The following is an 18,318-nucleotide window of genomic DNA, read 5'->3' as shown; positions in this document are numbered from 1 at the left end:
TTTCTATACCCCTTCCCTGCCTCTTCCTATACCCCTTCCCTCCCTGTCTCCTATACCTCTTCCCTGTCTCCTTTATTACCCCTTCACTTCTATGTCTCCTTCAATACCCCTTCCCTTCACTGTCTTCTCCTCCTATACCCTTCCCTGTCTCCTTTTATACCCCTTCCCTCTTTCATATATATTTTGCCTCCCCTTCTGTCTCCAACTGTACCCCTTTCCTATCTCCGACTTTACCTCTCCCCTTCCCTTCTTCCCTCCCCTTCCCTTCGTCCCTTCTCCCTTCTCTTCCCTTCCCCTCACGTTCCCTTTCCCTTCCCCTCTCCTTCCCCATTTCCTTTCCCCTTTCCTTTGCCCTTTCCCCTTTCCTTTGCCCTTTCCCCCTTTTGCCCTTTTCCTTTTCTGCTTCTCCTTCCTCTTCCCTTCCATGCCTACTCCTATACCCATTCTCTTCCCTTCCATGTCTCCTCCTGTACCCCTTCCCTTTCCTTCCCTGTGTCCTATACACCTTCCCTTTCATTCCCTGACTCCACCTATACCACTTTCCTGTCTACTCCTACCCCCTTCTGTCCCCTCCTATACCCTGCCCCTTCCCTGTCTCCTCCTATCCCCCTTCCCTTCCTCTCTTCCCTTTCTCCTCCTATACCTCTTCCCTTCCCTGTTTCCTCCTATACCCTTCCCTTCAATTGCCTTCCTTCCCTTCCCTGTCTATACCCCTTCCCTTCCCTGTCTCCCCATTAACCATTCCCTGTCTCCTCCTATATCCCTTCCCCCTTGCTTTTTCCCTTCCCTTCTCTTCTCACTTCCTTTACCTTATCTTTCCTTTATCCCACCTCCTCCCATCCACTCCCCTCCCCCTCCTTTCCCCCTTCCCTTTCCCCTTCCCCCTTTACTTTCTCCTCCCTTTGCCCTTTCCTTTGCCCTTTTGTCCTTTTCCCTTTCTGCTTCTCCTTCCTCTTCCCTTCCCTGCCTACTCCTATACCCATTCTCTTCCCTGTCTCCTCCTGTACCCCTGCCCTTTCCTTCCCTGTGTCCTATATGCCTTCCCTTTCATTCCCTGACTCCTCCTGTACCGCTTTCCTGTCTACTCCTAAACCCCTTCTGTCCCCTCCTATACCCCGTCCCTTCCCTGCCTCCTCCTATACCCCTTCCCTTCCTCCCTTCCCTTTCTCATATACCCCTTCCCTGTTTCCTCCTATACCCTTCCCTTCAATTCCCTTCCTTCCCTTACCTGTCTATACCCCTTCCCTTCCCTGTCTCCCCATTAACCCTTCCCTGTCTCCTCCTATATCCCTTCCCCCTTGCTTTTTCCCTTCCCTTCTCTTCTCACTTTCGTTACCTTTCCTTTCATTTATCCTACCCCCTCCCATCCACTCCCCTCCCCTTTCTTTCCCCTCCCCCCTTTCTTTCTCCTTCTCCCTTTGCCCTTTCCTCTTTTCATTTTCCACTTCCCTTCCCTCCATTTCCCTTCCCTTCCTTGTGTCCGCCTATACCCTTCCAACCCCCACTTTCCTCCTCTTTCCTTCTTCCTCTTCTCTTCCCTTCCCTGTCTTCTCCTATACCCCTCTCTTTTCCCCATACCCCTTATCTTTTTCCTACTATACCCCATCCCTTACCTGCATCCTATACCCCTTCCCTGCCTATTCCAATACACCTCCCCTCTCTTACCTGTCTCCTCCTGTATCCCTTCCTTTCCCAGTCTCCTTTTATACCCCTTCCCTATTTTCTCCTATACCCTGTCTGTTTCTATACCCCTTCCCTGCCTCTTCCTATACCCCTTCCCTCCATGTCTCCTCCTATACCCCTTCCCTGTCTCCTCCTATACCCCTTCCCTTCCCTGCCTCGTATACCTCTTCCCTGTCTCCTTTATTACCCCTTTACTTCCCTGTCTCCTTCAAATCTCCTTCCCTTCACTGTCTTCTCCTCCTATACCCCTACCCTGTCTCCTTTTATACCCCTTCCCTCTTTCATATTTCTTTTCCCTCCCCTTCTGTCTCCAACTGTACCCCTTTCCTATCTCTGACTTTACCCCTCCCCTTCCCTTGTTCCTTCCCCTTCGTCCCTTCTCCCTTCTCTTACCTTCCCCTCATGTTCCCTTCCCCTCTCCTTCCCCATTTCCTTTGCCCTTCCCCTTTCCTTTGCCCTTCCCCCTTTCCTTTGCCCTTCCCCCTTTCCTTTGCCCTTTTCCCTTTCTGCTTCTCCTTCCCTTTCCCTTCCTGCCACTCTGATACCCATTCCCTTGCCCCCTCCCCTTCCCTGTCTCCTTCTGTATATCTTCCCTTTTAAGTCTCCTCCTATACCCCTTCCCTGTTTCCTTCTATACCCCTACCCTTCCCTGTCTCCATTTATACCCCTTATCGTCCCTGTTACCTCCTATATCCCTTCCCACCCCTTCTGTCTCCTAATATACCCCATCCCTGTCACCTACTTTACCCCTCCTCTTCCTTTCTTCCCTCCCCTTCTCCCTTCCCTCTTATCTTCCATTCCACATTTGCTTTCCCTTTCTCCTCCCCTTTCCATCCCACTTGTCTTCCCCTTCCCCCTTGCCTATCCCTTCCTTCTCCCCATTTCCTTCCCTGCCCTTCTTGTCTCTTCTCTGTCTCCGCCTTTACACTTCCAACCCCAACTTTCCATCCCTTTTCTTCTTCCCTTCCCCTTCCGTTCCTTTCCTTTTTCTTTCCTTTCCATACCTTCCCTGTCCTCTGTCCTATCCCCTTCCAACCCCTCCCATCCTCTGTCCTTTCCTTTCCTTTCCTTCCCTTCCCTTCCCTTTTCTCTCCTTTCCTTACCTTCCCTCTCCATTCCTATGCTTCCGCTTCTCTTTCTTTCCCCTCCCCGTTTCACTTCCCTTCCTTCACCTTCTTTTCTTTCTTTCCATCCCTTCTCTTTCCATTCTTTCTCTGTCTCTTGCCATACCCTTCCGTTCCATCTTCTTACCTATCTCTATCTTCAGTCCTATACCCTTCTAACTCCACACATCCCCTTCTACTGTCCTGTGCCCTTCCCTGTCTCCCCTCTCCATATATATATATATATATATATATTATTTTTTTTAATCAACGTATAACCCTAAGATTACCCTTACTATACCCCAATACCCATAGCCCCTTAAATTCCTAAAATACCCTTACCACCCCAATACCCATTGTAAAATACCCATAGCACTCCAAAACCCATACCCATCCCGAACCCCTAAATTACCCTTGACACTCCAAAACCCATACTCCCTGAACTTTAAAATAACCCCTGGCACCCCAAAACCCATAGCTAACCTGAACCCTAAAATTACCCTTAACACCCCAAAACCCATACCCACCCTGAACCCAAAAATCATTTGGCACCCCAATACCTAGACTTACACTGAACACTAAAATTACCATTGGCACCCCAAAGCCCATATACCCCATAACCCTACAAAACAACTTGGCATCCCCAAACCCATACCTACCCTCAACCCTAAAATTACCCTTAGCACCCCAAAACCCATACCCATCCTGACACCTTAAATTATCCTTGGCACCCCAAAACCCATACCCACCCTGAACCCTAAAGTTGCCCTTTGCACCCCAAAACCAATACCTAAAATTACCTTTGGCACCCCAAAACTCATACCTCCCATCACCCCAAAATAACCTTGGCATCCCTAAACCCATAACTACAATGAACCCAAAAATTACCCTTAGCACCCCAAAACCAATACTCTGAACCCTAAAGCTACCCTTGGCTCCCCAAAACCCATACCAACCCTGAATTCTAAAATGACCCTTGGCACCGTAAAACCCATACCCAACCTGCTAGAAATACCCTTGACACATCAAAACCCACAGCCACCCTGATCCCCAAAATTTCCCTTGGCACCCCCAAACCCATACCCACCCTGAACCCTAAAATTACCAGTGGCACCCCAAAACCCATACCCAGTCATAACCCTAAAATGACCATTAGCACCCCAAAAAATCATACCTACCCTGAACCCTAGGACCCCTAAACCCATCCCACCCTGAACCCTAAAATGACCCTTTGCACCCCAAAACCAATACCTAAATTTACCTGCGGCACCCAACAACCCATAACCCCCAAAATAACCTTGGCACCCCAAAACCCATACCTAGAATGAACCCTAATATTACCCTTAGCAGCCTAAAACCCATACTCACTCTGAACCCTAAAACTACCCTTGGCTCTCCAAAACCCATACCCACCCTGAACTTTAAAATGACCCTTGGTACCCCAAAACCCATACCCTGAGCCCTAAAATTACCCTAGGCACCCCAAAACTCAAACCCACCCTGATCACATAAATTATCCATCACCACCCACTTTTTGAAATTATTTTGGCCACCATGAGTGTGGAAGGGTATGCTCAGACATGAGTCCCTTGCTCACTGCACCATCAGGATTCAAGCAAGTCGGGTCGAAGACGGCTGTAATGCCAGAAACCGGTCCCCGGAAGCTTGTTTCCTTTCCAGTGAAGAATTGGCTTGGTAGTTTGGTCTGCCCTGTTCCCATGATGCACTGGGCCAGGGACAGACTAATTTGCATATAGCCAGGTTCTGAACTGGGATGGTGCAGTGAGCTAAAAAACGGTGATGGATCAAGCCCTGATCTGTTGACTGGGTAGGAGTGTTCTGATTAACTCAGATACTCTGTCCATCACCACCCACTTTTTGAAATTATTTTGGCCACCATAAGTGTGGAAGGGTATGCTCAGACATGAGTCCCTTGCTCACTGCACCATCAGGATTCAAGCAAGCCGGGCCAAAGACGGCTGTAATGCCATAAACCGGTCCCCGGAAGCTTGGTTCCTTTCCAGTGAAGAATTGGCTTGGTAGTTTGGTCTGCCCTGTTCCCATGATGCACTGGGCCAGGGACAGACTAATTTGCATATAGCCAGGTTCTGAACTGGGATGGTGCAGTGAGCTAAAAAACGGTGATGGATCAAGCCCTGATCTGTTGACTGGGTAGGAGTGTTCTGATTAACTCAGGTACTCTGTCCATCACCACCCACTTTTTGAAATTACCCCAAAATAACCTTGGCACCCCAAAACCCATACCTAGAATGAACCCTAATATTACCCTTAGCAGCCTAAAACCCATACTCACTCTGAACCCTAAAACTACCCTTGGCTCTCCAAAACCCATACCCACCCTGAACTTTAAAAGGACCCTTGGTACCCCAAAACCCATACCCTGAGCCCTAAAATTACCCTAGGCACTCCAAAACTCAAACCCACCCTGTTCACATAAATTATCCTCGACACCCCAAATCTCACACCCACCCTGAAACCTAAAATTACCCTTGGCACCCCTAAACCCATACCCACCCTGAGCCCTAAAATTACCATTGGCACCCCAACACCCATACCCACCCTGAACCCTAAGCTTACCCTTGGCATCCCAAAACCCACACCCACCCTGAACCCCAAAATTACCCTTAGCACTCAAAATCCATACACACCCTGAACCCCAAAATTACCATTGGCACCCCAAAACCCATACCCAGGCTTAACCCTAAAATGACCGTTAGCACCCCACAACCCATACCCACACTGAGCCCTAAAATTAACCATGGCACCCCAAAACCCATACCCACCCTGAACCCTAAAATTACCCTTAACATCCCAAAACCTGTACTCACTCTGAACCCTAAAACTACCATTGACTCCCCAAAACACATGCCCACCCTGAACTCTAAAATTACCCTTGGCTCACCAAAACCCATCCCATACTGAGCCCTAACATTACCCTTGGCACCCCAAAACCCACACCCACCATGAGCCCTAAAATCACAGTCACCCCAAAACCCATACCCACCCTGAGCCATAAAATTCCCATTGACACCCTAAAACCCATATTCACCCTGAAACATAAGGTTACCCTTGGCACCCAAAAAACCCACACCCACCCTAAACCCCAAAATTACCCTTGGCACCCCAAAATCCATACCCAGGCTCAACTGTAAAATGACCCTTAGCACCCCAAAACCCACACCCACCCTGAACTTTAAAATTAGCATTGGCACCCCAAAACCCATTCCCACCCTGAACCCTAAAATTACCATTGGCACCCCAAAACCCATACCTACAATGAACCCAAAAATTACCCTTAGCACCCCAAAACCAATACACACTCTGAAAGCTAAAACTACCCTCCTTGGCTCCAAAAAACCCATACCAACCCTGAATGTTAAAACGACCCTTGGCATCCCAAAACCCATACCCACCCTGAGCCCTAAAATTACCCTTGGCACCCCAAAACCCACACCTACCGTGATCCCTAAAATTACCATTGGCACCCTAAAACCTATACCCAACAAGAACCCCAGAATTACCCTAGGCACCCCAAAACCCACACCCACCTTGAACCCCAAAATTTCCCATGGCACCCTAAAACCCACACCCGCCCTGAACTCCAAAATTACCATTAGCACCCAAATACCCACACCCATCCTGAACCCTAAAATTACCCTTGGCACCCCAAACCCATAACCAAACTAAAACCTAAAATTACCCTTGGCACCCCAAAACCCATAACCACCCTGAACCCTAAAACTACCCTTTGCACCCCAAAGCCAATACCTAAAATTACCTGTGGCAACCAACAACCCATAACCCCCATAACCCCAAAAATAACCTTGGTACCCCAAAATACCTAAAATGAACCCTAAATTTAACCTAAAATTACCTGTGGCAACCAACAACCCATAACCCCCATAACCCCAAAAATAACCTTGGTACCCCAAAATACCTAAAATGAACCCTAAATTTAACCTTAGCACCCCAAAACCCATACTCACTCTGAACCCTAAAACTACCCTTGGCTCCCCAAAACCCCTACCCACCCTGAACTTTAAAATGACCCTTGGTACCCCAAAACCCATACCCACCCTGAGCCCTAAAATTACCCTTGGCACCCCAAAACCCACACCCAACCTGAACCCTTAAATTATCATCGACACCCCATAACCCACACCCACCCTGAAGCCTAAAATTACCCTTGGCACCCCAAAACCCATACCCACCCTGAGCCCCAAAATTACCATTGGCACACTACAACCCATACCCACCCTAAACCCTAAGGTTACACTTGCCACCCTGAACCCCAAAATTACCCGTGAACCCCAAAATCCATACCCACCTTGAACCCCCAAATTACCCTTGGCACCCCAAAACCCATGCCCTGGTTCAACCCTAAAATGACCCTTAGCACCGCAAAACCCATACTCACCCTGAACCCTAAAACTAACCTTGGCACCCCAAAACCCATACCCATCCTGTACCCTAAAATTTCCCTTAGCACCCCAAAACCCATACTCACTCTGAACCCTAAAACTACCCTTGACTCCCCAAAACCCATCTCCACCCTGAACTCTAAAATTACCCTTGGCACCCCAAAACCCATACCCACCCTGAACCCTAAAATCACCCTTGTCACCGCAAAACCCACACCCATCCTGAACCCTAAAATGACCCTTGGCACCCCAAAACCATACCCACCATGAACTTTAAAATGACCCTTGGTACCCCTAAACCCATACCCACCCTGAACCCTAAAATTATCCTTGGCACCCCCAAACCCACACCCATCCTGAACCCTACAATTACCCTTGGCACCCCAAAACCCACACCCACCCTGAACCCCAAAATTTCCCTTGGCACCCCAAAATCCATACCCACACTGAACCCCAAAAATACCCTTTGCACCCCAAAACCAATACCCACTCTGAAACCTAAAATTGCCCTTGGCACCCCAAAACCCATAATCACCCTAAACCCTAAAATTACCCTTTGCACCCCAAAATCAATACCTAAAATTACCCGTGGCACCCCAATACCCATATCTCCATACTCCAAAAATAACCTTGACACCCCAAAACCCAAACCTACAATGAACTCTAAAATTACCCTTAGCACCCCAAAACCCATACTCACTCTGAACCCTGAAATTATCTCGACACCCCAAAACCCACACCCACGCTGAACCCTAAAATTACCCTTGGCACCCCAAAACCCAAAACCACCCTGAGCCCTAATATTACCATTGGCACCCTAAACCCTTACCTACTCTGAACCCTAAGATTACCCTTGCACCCCCAAAACCCACACCCACCTTGAACCCCAAAATTACCCTTGGCATCCCAAAACCCATACCCACCCAAAACCCCAAAATTACATTTGACGCCCCAAAACCCATACCCAGGTGGGTCAACCCTAAAAGGACCCTTCGCACCCCAAAACCCAAACTCACGCTGAACCCTAAAACTACCCTTGGCTCCCCAAAACCCATGCCCTGCCTGAACTCTAAAATTACCTCTGGCTCGCCAAAACCCATCCCATACTGAACCCTAAAATTACCCTTGGCATCCCAAAACCCACACCCACACCCACCCTGAATCCTAAATTCACTCTTGGCACCCCAAAACCCACACCCACCCTGAACCCCAAAATTTCCCTTGGCACCCCAAAACCCATACCCACACTGAACCCCAAAAATACCCTTAGCACCCCAAAACCAATACCCACTCTGAAACCTAAAATTGCCCTTGGCACCCCAAAACCCATAATCACCCTAAACCCTAAAATTACCCTTTGCACCCCAAAATCAATACCTAAAATTACCCGTGGCACCCCAAAACCCATATCTCCATACTCCAAAAATAACCTTGACACCCCAAAACCCAAACCTACAATGAACTCTAAAATTACCCTTAGCACCCCAAAACCCATACTCACTCTGAACCCTGAAATTATCTCGACACCCCAAAACCCACACCCACGCTGAACCCTAAAATTACCCTTGGCACCCCAAAACCCAAAACCACCCTGAGCCCTAATATTACCATTGGCACCCTAAACCCTTACCTACTCTGAACCCTAAGATTACCCTTGCACCCCCAAAACCCACACCCACCTTGAACCCCAAAATTACCCTTGGCATCCCAAAACCCATACCCACCCAAAACCCCAAAATTACATTTGACGCCCCAAAACCCATACCCAGGTGGGTCAACCCTAAAAGGACCCTTAGCACCCCAAAACCCAAACTCACGCTGAACCCTAAAACTACCCTTGGCTCCCCAAAACCCATGCCCTGTCTGAACTCTAAAATTACCTCTGGCTCGCCAAAACCCATCCCATACTGAACCCTAAAATTACCCTTGGCATCCCAAAACCCACACCCACCCTGAATCCTAAATTCACTCTTGTCACCCCAAAACCCATACCCACCCTGAACTCCAAAATTATCCTTGGCACCAAAAACCCATTCCTCCCTAAAACTTCCCTTGGCGCACATAAACCCATACCTACCTGAACACTAAAATTACCCTTTGCTCCCCAAAACCCATACCCACACCGAACCCTAAAATTACACTTGTCACTCCAAAATCCATACCCACCTTCAAATCTAAAATGACCCTTTGCAATATATTTAGATGCAAATGGATGATTATATTCTTTGTTTTGCAACGTGTTTTTAAAATTCACAGTTCGGTGTTATTCTCTGTATTGTGTTTTTATATTTATGAAAAATACATTTAATAAAAAATATTTAACACAAAGAAATGAATGTCTTTCTTGATCAACTTTTCTTGTTAACGGGTTAGACGTTTTGTGTTTTTCATGCTCAGCAGAGAGCCAGGGAACTAAGGATGGCAAGGGAAGTGAAGAGAAGGGCAGGGAGGGGAACAGGAGATAGTGAAGGTGGGAAGGAGAGAAGGGAGACAGGCAAGGGAAGGTATGATAAGGGGAAGGAGAGGGGGGAGAAGAGAGCGCGAAGAAAGGAAAAGGGTGGGGAAGGAGATAGGCGATGGAGGGGAAGGGGTGAGGAGAGGGAGGGATTGGAGGAAAGTGCGTGGAAAGGGGAAAGCTGAGGAGAGTGAATATGAGAAGAGAAGAGTGGAGAGATAGGTAAGGGAAGTGAAAGAGTGCCAAAATAGGGAAGGAAGATAGGGGAAGTGAAAGGAGAGGGGGAAGGAGAGCTAGATAAGTAAGGAAGAGAACCAAAGGGAATGGAAGGGAAGATGGATGGGAATAGAAGTGGAGAGGGAGGGAAAAGGAGGGTTAGACAAGAAAGTAGAAATAGGGAAGTGAAGGCTAGAAGGGGAGGGAGAAGAGGGAAGTAGAAACAATGGAAGGAATAGGTAGAAAAGTTGGGGAGTGGAGGGGAACAAGGGGGAGAGAAATTAAGGGTGGAAGTGAGGAGAGGAAAGAGGGAAAGAAAATGGGAAGAGGCAAGGGAAGGGGTTAGAAGGGACAAATGGGGAGCAGGAGAGAAGGCATGAGGAGGAAAGGAAAAGGGAGAGAAGAGATGGGGAGGAGATGGAAGGGGAGATGAGAAAGGGCAAGGTAAGGAAGGGAAGAAGATAGGAAGGGAAACAGAGGAACTAGAAGAGAACGGAAGAGGGGAGTTAAAGGCAAGGAAGGGTGAGGAGAGCAGATGGGAGGGGAGGCAATGCAGGGAAGCAGAGAAATGGGAAAGGAAGAGAATGGAATGGAGGGTAATACTAGAGTTCAAGGGAAGGATTAAATGAATGGAAGGAGAGGGGAAGATTTGGAGGGGAGAGACAGGGAAGGGAAGGATATGTTAAAAGGGAAGTAAATGTAGGAGGAGAGAGGAGAAGTAGAGAAAGAATTAAGTGAATGGGCAAGGGAGAAAAGGGGAGGGGAGGGTGGAACGTCAAGAAAAGTGTATGTAAAAGGGAAGAGACGCTGATGAGATGAGAAGAGTGGAGAGATAGGGAAGGGAAGTAAAGGAGAGAGAGCAACTAGGAAAGGGAAGGGAAGAGTTAGGGAAGTAAGGAAGAAGAATGAAGGGGAAAGGAATGGAAGGAAAGAGTAAAGGAAAGGGAAGAGGAGAAAGGAGAGGGGGAGAGAAGAGGAGAGGACAGGGTGTAGCGGAGAAGGAAGAAAAGAGAAGAAAAGGAAAGAAAAGAGAAGATGGAAAGGAAAGGAAAGGAAAGGGGAAAGGGTGGAAGGAAAGCTAAAAAGGCTGGGAAGGGTAGACGGGGAAAGACATGGGCAAAGAAAGGAAGGGAAGGGAAAGAAGAGGTGAAAGGGAAGGGGAAAAAAAGGAGGGGGCAGATGAGATAAAGAAACTAATGGGAAGGGAAAGGAAAGCAAGGGGAGGGTTGTATCGGGAGGGAAGGGGAGAGAATAGATAGGGAAGGACGTGAAGTAAGGAGGTGAAAGGAGAGATAGGGAATGGAGGGGAATGGGAGAATGAGGAGGGTAGGGACTGAAAGAGTTTAGAGAGGGGAAGGAAATGGAAAAAAAGGAAAGGAAAAGGAGGTATGAAAAGATGGGGAAGGGGAAGGAAGGGCAGAGAAAAGAATGAGCTAGGGAAGAGGGAGTGAAAGGGGAGGGGAGGGTACTTGAAGGAAGGCTCGAGTAGAGGAGAGATAGTCGAGGGAGGTAATGGAGGTTAGGGGAAGGGAACAGTAGGGGAGAGAAGAGACAGAAAAGGAAGGACGTCAGGGAAGGAAAATGAAGCAACAGGAAGGGAAAGGAAGGGTAGGGCAGAGGAGAGGAGTGATAGGGAAGCAAATGAGGGAGGCAAGCGAAGGGAGGAAAGATATGGAAGGAATAGAGTAGAAAAAAAAGAAAGGGAAGGGAAGAAAAATGAGGGAAGGTGAGGAGAGCCGAGAGGAGAGAAGAGCAGGAGAGAAGGGATGCAGGGGGAAGTAAACGGGAGAAGACAGGAGACATAGCTAAGGGGAGAGGGAAGGCAAGGAAGGAAAGGAGAGATATAGGGACACGAAACAGGAAAGATAGAAGAGAGAAGAGAAGAGAAAAGGAGAGGAGAGAAGAGAGTAGTGGACGTGAAAGTGAGGAGAGCAGATGGGAGAGAAGAGAAATGAGGGAAGTAAATAAAAGGGAAGAGGAAGGGAGAGGATACATAAGCAGTGGAAGTGAAGAAAATGGATAGAAGCGAGAGAAGCTATACAGAAGGGACAGGAAAGGGAAGGGAAGAGGGATGGAAAGGAATGTGAAGCGTAGGGGAGGCAAGGAAATGAAAGTTGCAGAGGGGATAGGGATTAAGAAATGGGGAGGGAGGTGAAGGGAAGGGGAGAGTTGAGACAGCGAAGGTAGGGGGTGGGAAAGCGAGCAGAGGAAGGGTAGAGAATGGGAAATTATACAACAATTAGGGTAGTAAGGAAGGAAAGGGAATGGTGGGGAGGCGAGGGGAGAAAAGGGAAGGTGCAAGGAAAGCAGAGACAGAAGGAAGGGAAAGGGCATGGGAAGGAAGGGAAAGGGAAGGTTAAGGGAGAGATATTGAAGGGCGGAATGGGGTGGGGATGAAAGGGAAGGGATAAAAAAGCAAATAATGCATGGGAAAGGAGAGGAGAGCAAGGTAAACGCATAAAGGGAAGGGGAGAGGAGAGGTAGGGAAGGAAGGAACAGAATGGAAGGAAGGGGGAAGTGAGGGGAGAGATAAGCTAGAGAAGGGTAGGGGTAGGGTAAAGGAAATGAATGGAGGGGAGAGGGGAGGAGAGATGGGAAGGACAGATTGGAAGGAGAGGCAAGAGAAGATAAGCCAAGAGGCGGGGTAGTGAAGGGAAAGGAATGGAAATTGAAGGTGAGGAGAGGAGAAGAGAGATGGGCAAGAGGCCTAAAGGGGAGACAAGCAATATGGAAGGAAGAAAGTGAGGGGAAGGAAAGAAGGGGGGGAATGATAGAGGAAGAAGAGATAGGGAAGTAATGGAGAGATAGGAAAGGGAATGAAATGGAAGGGGAGATGTAAATGGATGGAAGTAAGAGGGAAGGCAATGAAAGGGAGGGACAAGAGGAAGGGAGTGGGAGCGGAGGAGAGGAGAGAGGGAAAAGAAAGGGAAGAAAGGAAGGGAATTGAAGGGAAATAGAAAGGGAAGTGAAGAAAATGGAAGCGAAGCGAAGAAGAGTAAGGATGGAAGTGGAAAGAATAAAAGAGAAAGGGTAGGAGGAAGGCGAGGGGAGAGGAAGGAAAGGGAAGAAAGGTAGGGGAGAGGCGATGTAGAGAAGGAAGGGGAAGGACATTTGAAGGGAAATGAGGAGAAGGAAAAGAGAACAGAAGGGGATAGAAGAAATTATGAAGGGAAGGGGAGATGAGAGGAGAGTTAGGGAAGGGAAGTAAATTGACGAGAAATAGCAAAGGGATATGGAGGAAAATAAATGAAAGGGAAGAAAGGAGACGGGAGGTAAGGGAAAAGGCTATCAGAGATAGGGTAGAGATGAAGGGAAGGGCATTGGATGGGAGGCGGGAAGAGGAGAGGGAAGGGAGAAGAATGAAGGGTAGAGGAGAAGAGCTATAGAGAAGGAGAGGACAGAAATACGAAGGGAAGGGAGGGATTGGGAAAGAAAGGATAGGAAGGGAGAGGGAGGGCCCCTTTCCTTTTCGGAGCCTGCTCAGCCCCTGCAGCTTCGGCCTCTCCCTGCCCCGAGCACCAGACCTAGCAGCGGTCCTCTCCCTCCGGCGTCCCCGAGTGCAATGCCGCAGCTGCCTGGTTACCAGCCTCTCATACCAAGAACACGTCACAATGGAGGCTTTTCGACGTGTTATCATACATCACCGCTGTGTGGGTGATACCATGTGTTTCAGTTTAACAGGGGGAGCAGGCAAGGCACGGGTATTATGCAATTTATTGAGAAAATGAAACTTTTTAGTTACGAAATGATCCTGTGATGAACCTGAAAGAACACCCCATCCTACTCGATATACTTCCTCAACAGCGGTCCCTCCTTTTCTCTCCGCTGCGGTGACGGCCTTCCCCCTGCATTTGCCCTGTGCCTGGTGACATCACAGTGATGTTACATCATAAGCGTTCCATTCACAGGATTCTGCTTCTGGTGCTGCTGGGAAGGCATGGGTCTTTCAAGTGTATATAAAATATGTGTGTTTTTTAAGTCTCCGTTTAAAATAAATTAGATTATAATTGTATGTCTTATTCTCACAACTTGCTTGCACGGTGCCCCCTACATTGTACAAGTTAAATTATTTTCACTGGGACACATCCGCATCTCTGTCTGTCCAGTTTCTCCCCTCGAGTATTGTCCAGTAAACCGCTTCATACCTTTTAAGAAATATTGTATTGATAAATACAGACGTAATTGTTCTCAAACGGTGAATATTATAGTGAACAGAAGGGGCCAGTCTTTGAGTCTCGCCTCAGGAGACCTGTAGGTCGAACCCTGTGCAATGCTGGCCGCTCGGTCAGGTGCGTCTGTAGATGCGGTTTTTGTGGGTCTAATTGTTAACAAATACAAACTGTTCTGGTCTCCTGCAGGAAGCACAGTGCGCGTCTTTGCGGGAGGGCGAATGTGTAAAGTCTCTGATTGAAAAGTACAGGCCCAGGTCTTTACAACATGTGCCGGAGGGGGGCGCTAATGTCCTCATATATACGCATGGTTGGAATAAACGTGAACATTTTGCCACCTCGAACAACACGAGATAAGACCAGGGAATGACTGACACGTCTGGACTGCTGTGAAAGAGGAATGCTTAGGGTGACCAACTGGCATGGGTGCATATTCAGGATGGTGGGTGTGAAAATTCAGGACAACGGGTTAAAATTCAGTACAAAAATTCAGGACAGAAGGTCAAAATTCATGTACAGACAAATCAGAGGAGGTCGCGCAATAGTATACGAATAAGTAAATTGACAACTAAAATAAGTACAAGTAAAAAAAAGTTCCTATTAGGTTGAGACGATCGTGCGTTTCATGGTTTATCAGTATACGCACAGTTTTGAGCAACTGCAGTTCTTTTTGTGGGAATTCATTTGATCATAATATAGTTTATATAATTCTTTTCTCTCTAGTTTTTTTAATTCATATTTTCTTTTCTTATTTCCCTATTCCATATTCCCATTAATTTTGTTGTTCCTTTTTTCATTTGATCATCCTCTTGTCCTTCCTTTATTGTTAAATCTGTCTTATATCTCATGCTCAGTTCCTTCCTTCGTTTTCTCACTCCATTTGTGTCATACGTCTTTTTGATTTACCATTTTAATAATTTATCTTTCTGGCCCTGCTTTTGCCAACATCTGCATCCTTTGGGGCCTCCCACGGCTGCATCACGGTGATTATTCTTGTTTTGCTTATTAGATACTTATCCTGTCTTGTGCTGACCTGGGAGCCACAGATTAAAGTTAGGAAGTGCGATGAAACACTTTTATCTGAGGCAGTCCATTTATATCATTTCATTAACCACTAGTACGTGGGTAACGTTGGGGACACGTGTGATGTGGCTCCCTTGCACTGCTCGTAGCATGACACAGTACTGCGTGGTATGACTGGGCCATGAAAAGTATATTTTCTTGTTTTTATTATTGTTAGGTCTGATTAGCCAAGGCCTTTTGGTTTTATAAAAATTATATATAAAATAGTCTCAATTATAGGGTCTTTTAGTCAGCCCTTCACACCCATTGGTCTCTTGTTATGTCATTCATATAGTCTTCTGTCCACGACTACAGCATACAACATGAGGCAATGGTTCAGCCCACTTCAGCCATTGGCTAAGTTATCGATGAATGACAGCATTCTGCTCTTTCACAGGGAGTACATGCGCAGACAAAGTAATTATCCTCAGTGCCAGTGACTACTTTGAGTGCTTTTTAAAACCAAAAATGTTTTTTCCTTTTAGGCAATTTTTTAAATTCGTTTTGGCCTGGCTGCTCCCTTATCAATAATGTTTTAGAGAAGCCATGAGAAAACAAAATAAGCATTGAAAAAGCTAAAAGACTGGCAGCCAACTCCAGATCTGTTGACTTGCCCAAAGCTTGTTTATTTTTGTTGTTGTTTATTTTGTTCACAGCACACATGCATTACATTTAAATGTTAATGATATTTATACACACTTTTTAAGTGATAACCCCAGTTCCAGTTCTGGATGCCCGACATCAAAGACGTGTCACAGGCGTTCAAGATGATGGAATCCGAACAGCTTGATGACGCTTCCTTCAAAGCCCTTATGTGTACAGTAAAGTAGGGCTCCCCCGATGATCTGATTAAACCAGATCTGATACATAAAGCTGAGGAGATTCTTATCCCCATCTTTGTGAGCCTAACTAACCTTTCTTTGTCTACTGTGGTGGTGCGTGCTGGGTGGAAACTTGCTAAAGTTATCCAGCTTTAATAAAAATCTATTCTAGTCCCTCCCTACCCGATAGTGATCAACTAATTTCTCTCCTTCCCTTTCTGTGGACAGTGGTAGAGAAATATCTGAACAGTCTCCTGGTGGATTTCTTAGCTCGCCCGTGCACCACTATGGTCAGCCTAAACTGGTGACTTTGTCCCGGCCTGACGTGACCAGATATCCTCAATGGTGCTTTTTTAGGTCTCGGCCTGATCCAGCGCATGCACTAGTCTGGCCGAGACATTTAGTAGCTGCTTGGGAAAGTGCTACTTCACCCTGCGACCAGCTTACTATCACGTGCACAAGCACGCGGGCGACGTGCACAGCACCTTTTTCGTTGCGCGCGTGCGCAAAACACCTTTTTTTATTTATTATTTCTTTGCGGCCTGGCCGCGCGGCCAATGCTTGTTTAAGATTCGTCGCTGTGAACTGATTTAATCTAGGGTGATGTTCTAGGTTAGTAGTCTGCAACAATTAATTTAAGTGCATGTCTCTGTGTGGGCTCCGAATGGGTTGCTTATCTTGTTTTCAGCAGCACTCTGAGCAGTGTGCATCTGTTACTGTAGTGTGTGGAAGTCTTCCAAGATTGATAGTCTCTGCTGGTTAAATTTGTAGGAATTTTAACTGACGGTGATTTGTTGCTCCTTTGCTTCTTTATTTGGAGGTAGTTGTACACTTTCAAATTGTTTTCTCTGGCGACTAGTGATTGGTCATAGAGTGAATAAAGACTCAAACGCTGTACTTTTAAAGGTGCACAATGAATGAATCACACATGCTTAATTTACTTCTGTGTTGCTCCGTACAGTATTTCTGAAAGAAATGCTATAAACAATATTAAAAGCAGTACATAATCCTCGCTTTGAGAACAATTACGAATAACACAGTTTCTCTCACTCATATTTTTCCTTTTCAGCTTGTTCCTAACATCTGTGCCAAACCGAGGTGGAAGAGAAGGTGACATGCATGTTAGAGAATCACCCCCTCCTCTAAGACTTCTTTCACACTCACACGTGCAGAGTGTGAACAACTGCGTAGGTGACACCACACAGACCGCGGGGAAGTACGAGACTACAGATGCAGCGGTACTGGAGTAGATATGAATGTAAAAAACGAGGCCTTTGTATACATACTGTTACTCAGAGTTAAAATCTGAATTTCACCCACATTCTATCTTACTCATGGCTTGTACATTTCGATTTAAAGTGGTGTAATCATTTTTTTTTTTTTTTTTTTTTTTTGAAGACGTTTATTATTGTTCAAAAAGTGCAGTACATATAGCAGAGCCTACAACCCTGCGGGCCGGCTGCAAAAAAGAAAAATCTGTGCAGTGTTGAGGCAGATGGTTGCAGGGGAAGGTATTATGCATACTTCAGGTCATTATCAGGCGTAACGTGTCACGCGAAGATTATACATAACATGTGCTTGCAGCACTCGGCCAGCACTGTAAATGACGTCTCATTTTACATTTTAATCATAATTCAACCAGTAACTTTTCAACAAGAAACAGGACCGTTCACAACTGCACGTCCCAGTGTGCCTACGGTGTCCGTGTAACTCCATGCACCTGTGGAGCGTGTGGTGCGAATGTCTCTCCAACGTGTTTACGCATGTGCTAGGAGCGCACCGGTGAAGTGAGAGAGCCATGGCCGCCCTAGGTGGTCAGTGGTATAGCGGGTGGTGAACAGGGTCGATAAGCGGTGGCGTTCCACCAATTGTCCGCACGTCGCACGACATGTGTGGCAAACATATGTGTCGCCCCTAAGACACTTTCGGTGGGTGCCACCCGCTCCCGTGTTCTCTGCCTAGGGTTCAGCCAGGGGTGCCCGTCTGTTGCAGTTTGATGTTGGGTATACCCGCAGCTGGGAAAAACAGAAATGCGTGACCATCAATATGGGAATGTGCAGAGGGAGACAGAAGTGGGGGGGGGGGGGAAGTGTACTCGTGCGGGTTGTGTCAAGGCTGTGGTGTTGAGAATTGCGTTCGGGTCATTACGTGGTGGAGAGCCCTCAGTAGCGTGGCTGACTGTGTTCGCGGCCTACATGCCGGGGGGTCGGTGGCACCCTCGGGGAGGTGGGGGGTGAGCGCGGTGTGCAGCCCTGTCTATGACGTCGTCGCTCGTGGGGGGCCCGCCCGTCTCGGCTGTCGCTGCGCGATTCCCCTGGCCATGCCCTCTGCCTGCAGGGACCCCAGGATTTCATCCCAGATGTGTGC

At 47.4% G+C, this 18,318-nt stretch overlaps 1 long non-coding RNA gene across 1 annotated transcript in view; it reads left to right on the top strand.

Moving 5' to 3' along the window:
* The window catches only part of LOC144771662 (uncharacterized), a 58,401-nt gene extending 40,415 nt beyond the window's left edge, over positions 1–17,986 (top strand). Inside the window, exon 3 of the long non-coding RNA XR_013599418.1 lies at positions 17,021–17,986. This is a non-coding gene — a long non-coding RNA (uncharacterized LOC144771662). The remainder of the gene's footprint in view (positions 1–17,020) is intronic.
* The last annotated feature ends 332 nt before the right edge of the window (positions 17,987–18,318 follow it).

The sequence above is a fragment of the Lissotriton helveticus genome, chromosome 8, assembly GCF_964261635.1.
Source record: "Lissotriton helveticus chromosome 8, aLisHel1.1, whole genome shotgun sequence".
In the NCBI taxonomy this organism is placed as follows: Eukaryota; Metazoa; Chordata; class Amphibia; order Caudata; family Salamandridae; genus Lissotriton; species Lissotriton helveticus.
Note: the sequence above shows the minus strand (reverse complement) of the source record. Positions and strands in the feature narration are given on the sequence as shown.